The following is a 6,760-nucleotide window of genomic DNA, read 5'->3' on the forward strand; positions in this document are numbered from 1 at the left end:
CTTTCTCCCCCTGTTTTGAACAGTTCCTGTCCCTTTCTGACTTGTCATCCTGCTTTTGGACAGGAGTTGCCCATTTGGTCTCTTACATCTGATTGAACTAAGAAGCACATTCCTCACATGTATTATTATTTGTTTATAGTCCTGTCTAATCTTTGTCTGAAGAGTGGGCTTTGAGAATGATTTCAGTTCTGGGTTAACAGTGTGTCCGGGGACCATAGTTTCGGGGGTTCCTCCAGTCTCTGTCAGACCATCAAGTCTGGTCTTTTTACATGAATTTGAATTCTGTTCTACATTTTTCTCCTGCTCTGTCCAGGACTCTCTGTTGTGTTCCCTGTCAGGGCAGTCATTGGTGGTAGCCAGGTAGTTCTTCTAGCCTCAGGCTGGTGGAGTCCCTGGTTCATGTGGTCCTTTAGTCCTTTGGGCTAATATTTTCCTTGTCTTTGGTGTTGTTTGTTCTTCTTTACTTCAAGCGGGATGGGACCAACTGATGTATCTTAGATGACCACTCGTAAGCTTTTAAGACTCTAGACACTACCCACCAAAGTGGGATGTAGAACATTTTCTTAAAAAACTTTGTTATGCCAAGTGACCTGAATGTCCCCTGAAACTCTGGTTCCCAGGCCCCAGCCCCAGCTACTCTGTCCCTTACAGTGTTTGGATATGTATAGGAAACTTCTTAGCTTTGCCTTTTCATCTTGTTGACTCTTTCAATTGTTTTGCTATTCTCTTTTTCATTTATTTCTTCTCTGATCTTTATTATTTCCTTTCTTCCGGTGTCAAAGGACTTCTTTTACTGTTCTCTGTCTGTTTGTTTGAGTTGTAGGGTTAATGTTTTGATTTTGGCCCTTTCTTCTTTTTGGATGTGTGCATTTAGTGCTCTAAATTGACCTCTAAGCACTGCTTTTGCTGTGTCCCAAAGGTTCTGGTAAGATATGTTTTTATTCTCATTTGATTCTATGGATTTCTTTATTCCATCCTTGATGTCTTCTATAACCCAGTACTTTTTAAGCAGGGTGATGTTCAGTTTCCATGTATTTTTTTTTTTTTTTTCCTTGCTGTTTCTCTTATTGATTCCTACTGTCATGGCATTATGGTTAGAAAAGATGCTTTGTAGTATTTCAGTGTTTTGGATTCTGTTAAGGCTTGCTTTGTGGCCTAAAAGGTGGTCTGTTCTGTAGAATGTTCCATGTGCGTTGGAAAAGAATGTATACTTGGCTGCTGTTGGGTAGAGTGTTCTGTGTACGTCTATGAGGACAAATTGATTGTGGCATTTAGATCCGTATCTTCATTGCTCTCTAGATGTTCTGTTTTTCACCAAAAGTGGTGTGTTGAAGTCTCCCACTATTATCATGGAGCCATCTATTTCTTTTTTCCATCCTGTTAAGAGTTTGTTTTATGTATTTTGGATTCCTGTCATTGGGTGCATTGGGTGCATATATATATGTATATAATGATTATATCCTCCTGGTGTATTGACCCTTTAATCATTATATGGTGTCCTTCCTTATCCTTTCTGGTGGATTTTGGTTTAAAGTCTATTTTGTCAGAGGTTAATATCAGCACTTTTGCTCTTTTTTGGTTGTTGTTTGCTTGATATATATTTTTTCATCCTCTGAGTTTTAGTTTGTGTCTTTGAGTCTAAGTTGTGTCTCTTGTAGGTAGCATATAGATGGATAACATTTTTTATCCATTCTGCCACTCTCTGTGTCTTTATTGGTGCATTTAGTCAATTTATATTCAGTGTAATTACTGATAGATATGCATTTACTACTGACATTTTGATGTATTTTGTGTGTGTGTGTGTGGTGTTGAAAATTTCTTTGTTCCACTTAATTTTCTGGGCTGAATCATTTTTTTTTCTTTATGTATTTTCTTTTCATGTTTTTCATTATTAATGATCTTGTGTTTGCTGAGTCTTTTCATTTTTCTTCTTGTTTATTTTGATGGGTATGTTTGTTAGCTTACTTTGTGGTTACCTTAAAATTTACTTTTATTTTTCTAAGTTTAAACTGATCTTTTGTTTCTTGATATCACCTTAACTTCCTCTCCATATGGAAGTTCTATGACTACACTGTTTATTCCCTCTTTTTTGTTTTGAAATTGTCATTGATTACTTATTGATGTCTCTGGTTCCCTATTTGCGTTCTTTTAGCTTTGGCTTGTTTTTGTGACTTCCTTATCTAGGTTGATAAGTGTTTGATCTGTCCTGTGTTCTAGTCTTGGATTGTTGTTTGATATTGTTGGTTCTCTAATCAGAGGACTCCCTTTAATATTTCTTGTAATTTTGGTTTGGTTTTTACAAATTCCCTTAACTTCTGTTTATCTGGAAATGACCTAACTTCACCATCGTATTTGAGAGACAGTTTTGCTGGATATATGATTCTTGGCTGGCAGTTTTTTTTTTTTCTTCAAGGCTTTATATATGTCGTTCCATTGCCTTCTTGCCGGCATGGTTTCTGCTGAGTAGTCAGAGCTTAGTCTTATTGGTTCTCCTTTGTAGGTGACTTTTTGTTTATCCCTAGCTGCTCTCAAGTTTCTGTCTTTGTCATTGGTTTTGGCCAGTTTGATTATGATATGTCTTGGTGACTTTCTTTTGGGATTTACCCTGTCTGGGGTTCGATGAGCTTTTTGGATAGATATCGTCCCATCTTTCATGATATCATGGAAGTTTTCTGCCAGCAAATCTTCAACAATTCTCTCTGTGTTTTCTGTTATGCTCCCCTGTCCTGGTACTCCGATCACTTGTAGGTTTTTCCTTTTGACAGTGTCCCACATAATTCTTAGACTTTCTTCATTTTTTTCATTCTGTTTTCTGATTTTTCCTCAAATAAATTGATGTCAAGGGATTTATCTTTGATTTTACTAATTCTGACTTCCATTACCTCAATTCTGCTCATATGACCTTCTACTGAGTTGTTTAATTCTGAAATTTTGTTATTTATCTTTTGGATTTTTAGTTGCTGTCTCTGTGTGGATTCTCTCAGCCTGTTAGTTTTGTCGTTTTGTCCTTGTATTGTTTTCCTGTATTCCTCTATTACTATGTCTGTGTGTTCCTTGACTTGGTCTGAATTTTGCCTGATCTTCCTGATCTCTTGGAGACCTCCATATATTAGTCTTTGAATTCTTTCTAAGGTAGTTCCATTACCTTATCTTCCTCTGGAATGTTTCCTGGTTCTTTATTTTGGTTGCTTGCTGGAGCTGTCTTGACCTCCTTCTTTATGTGATTTGATATTAACTGTTGTCTCTGAGACATCAGTAAGGTGTTATATTTATTTATTATATGTTTGTTTACTGTGTCTTAACTTTTTGTTTTGTTTTGATATGCTGAGTGTGTGAGCTACTTTGGTTATTAGCATCTCTGAAGCTCTCACATCCTTTCTCTAGGTAGTCAGAGCATCTACTAGGTGTGTGAACCCAGGAGTCTGTTCACTTTTTTTGCGCTGGTGCAGTACAGGTGTCCAGGTTATCGGTCACCGAGTGTGTGGTACAGACTTCCACCTACAGTCCTGAAAGGGCAGGGCTGCATACGGGTGTTTGCAGCAGGCACAGGTATCTGGCTGCAGTAGGAGGTTATGTGTGGAGTAAGCCAGGGCTGACGGCTGCCCCTGGCTGCCTCAGTTGAGGGCGTATCCTGGTCCCCTGGAGCACAGAGTTGGGGGATATTGCAGTCAGTCCTTCAATACCCGATGCTGTTGGCTGGAAGGACTGGGAGGCACCACTGATTCTCAGACCCATGTCGTGGGTGGCTAGATTGAGTGGGTGGTACTAACAGCCCTCAGACCCCTGGTTTGGGGGGGTGAGGCCCCTGCTTAAGGGGCAGAATGATGTCATGTGTCGCAAATCTGCAGCTCCCCCTTGGCTGCTGCAGTTGATAATGGGCTTCCAGTGTAGCCCTGCTGTTTTATGCTAATGAGGGCATGAGGTGTTGAATCGGCCCACACATGTCTAGGCAGGGTTGAAGGGTGCTGCAAGTCTGTCGACCTCTGATGCCAGTGTCTAGGCAAAGGGGCAGGTCCTCTTGACCCGACTTACGTTTCTAGCTTAGGGGGCTTGGCATTTTTTAAAGCTGCAGGACTTGTTTGGGCGTGGATAGCCTTGAGTTCCAGGCTTAGAGGGTGTGGCAGTTTTTGAATACTGCCAGACTGAAGTCAGAGCATAATAGAGTAGGGGGTGGGTGAGGGGAAGGAACCACGTCTCCACTGTGAAACTTTGTGGGGGAGGGGTTATTTTGCCCCCGCGTGATGGGTTAGATGCTTGCAGTTAACTTTTGTAGTTCCAGCGCTGCTTCCACCTGGCTCCAGAGGCTTGTACAGACTCGCTGCCTGGCCTCACCTGACACAATGAGATGTGTCCCGAATGCTACTGCTCAGCTGACCTAGCCAGCAGGACACCAGAGACCTTGCGACTGGCAGTTCCTCACTGCTTTTGAATTGTCTCTCCTACCCACTGCCGCTCAGTCCCACTCCTAAGCTTTGTCTTTGATGATCAGGGCACCTAGATTGTCATATATAATCAATTCACTTGGTTTTTTTTTGGGTCTTTGTTGTAAGAGGGACGACAGGAAGGGTCTGACTATTCTGCCATGTTGGCTCTGCCTCGAGTTTTTCATTTTTCAATGAAAATTTCAACACTTATTCTAATTGTATTGTTTTATAATAACCAAATTCTTTCCAGGTTAAAGTTAGTGTATAAACTAGATAGCCATGATCTCGTCAATGGAAGAAATACCAGTTTAAATGAACATTGTACTCCTCACGCCTTTCTAGTGAATACTTCTTGTGAATCTTTGATACATCATGTGTCATATTAATGCATTTCGTTTCTCATGCCTTTTATAATGAATTATGATTGTATTTTACCTCACAATTAAAAAAAAGATTGGTTTTCTAATATATATGTATGTATTTGTATATGTGTATATGTGAGTGTATGTGTGTGTGTGTGTGTGTGTGTGTGTAAGTTGTTGGGTTCTGTTGAGTCGATTCAACTCATAGTGATGCCATATGTCAGAGTAGAGCTACCCCATTCGGTTTCCTAGGCTGTAATCTTTACAGGAGCAGATCGACAGGTCTGTTCTCACAAGGGGCAGCTGGGTGGGTTTGAACTGCCAACTTTTATGTTAGCATCTGAGCGCTTAACCATTGTGCCACCAGGGCTCCTTGTATGTGTGTATGTGTGTGTGCATGTGTGTGTGTGTGTATATTCACTCTTGGTATTATCATTTCTTGTATATGTGTATATACATATATATTCACTCTTACCATTTCTTGTATGTATATATTCACTCATATTATCTTTTCTTGTGTGTGTGTGTGTACATATACTTATTCATCCTTATTATCATTTCTTGACTACAGTTTCCTCACGTGCATGATTAGAAGGAGGTTAAGGCAGTTAAAGATTGTCAGTTACATGTTAAATGTAATCTAGAATGATTTTGAGAATAATAATTATTCTCATAAAAAAGGCATAGGAAGCTAAGGTGTATTCACATGGACACAAGATGTGTCCTTGATTCACCAGAAGTAAGGGAAGGAAGGCAGATATCTGAAAGCCTTTGGTCCAAGGGGGGAAATCAACCGCTGGAAAGCTTGAGAAGTCTAATGATTGATTGGGTTAGAATGTGAACGCCCTCCCATATATACTTCAAATATGCAGTAATTCTAGCCACCTGGCACCTGATGCTATTGAAGATAGGTTCCAGAAGTCTCAGTTTCATATTCATGGTGTAGCAGACACTGTGTGTCCCACTCATATCCCCCTGCCTTTATCACTTCACTGCTACCACTTCCAATTGCTGACATATGCAGTTCTTTACTTGAGGGCATTTTTTGGCCTCTGGAGCCATTTTTCTCTTGCAGTGGGAGGCTAGATGCGCTGGATAATTAAAACTCCCTGGGAGCAGCCTCAAAACAATGACTAAAGGGAGTTGGTATATAAATACCCAGGTTTCCTCATCCATGGGTAGGATAATTCTGGGGCATATCTTGTACACCGACTGAACTTCCAGATTTCCCCAACAGGAATAACCTCCACTTGCCTATGGTGATGGGCAGCTTTCTTGGTCATCAAGTGGATAGCTTTAACAAAGAGAAATTTATTCTCTCACAGTCTGGTAGGGTGTCAGCTCCAGGAGAAGGCTTTCTCTGTCGGCTCTGGAGGAAGGTCCTTGTGATGCGTCAGTCTTCCCTTGGTCTGGGAGCTTCTCTGCACAGGAACCTCAGGTCCAAAGGACGCGCTTTGCTCCCAGCATTGCTTTCTTGGTGGTAGAGATCCCCACTGTCTGCTTACTTCCCTTTCCTTTTATCTCTTGTAAGATAAAAGGTGGTGCAGGCCACACCCCAGGGATACGTTGGATCAGGGATGTGAACTAAGGAGGGGTATTAACCTCCCACCCTAATCCTCTTTAACCACAGGCAGATATTATGATTTATAACACATAGGAAAATCACAAAACGGAGAACAACCTCACAATACTGGGAATCATGGCCTAACTAAGTTGATACATATTTTGGGGGACACAATTCAATCCATGACAGCGGCTGTGTGTCTCACCCTTTTTTGGCTCCCTTCCTTTCCCTGTCTCCTTTCCCCATTCCGCACTGTTTTTGTCCTTTACTTCACAAGTAAACTTCTTGCACTTGCCATAAGGGAAACCCAAACTAAAACACGTGCAGTTTGTAGTAACGGCAGTAGTGAGGAGAGGTCGAAGATCCCATGAGGGTATAAGTTGCTAATCTGCAGTTCTTGTAACAATAGA

Source organism: Trichechus manatus, unplaced genomic scaffold (assembly GCF_000243295.1).
Source record: "Trichechus manatus latirostris isolate Lorelei unplaced genomic scaffold, TriManLat1.0 scaffold00020, whole genome shotgun sequence".
Classification (NCBI taxonomy): domain Eukaryota; kingdom Metazoa; phylum Chordata; class Mammalia; order Sirenia; family Trichechidae; genus Trichechus; species Trichechus manatus.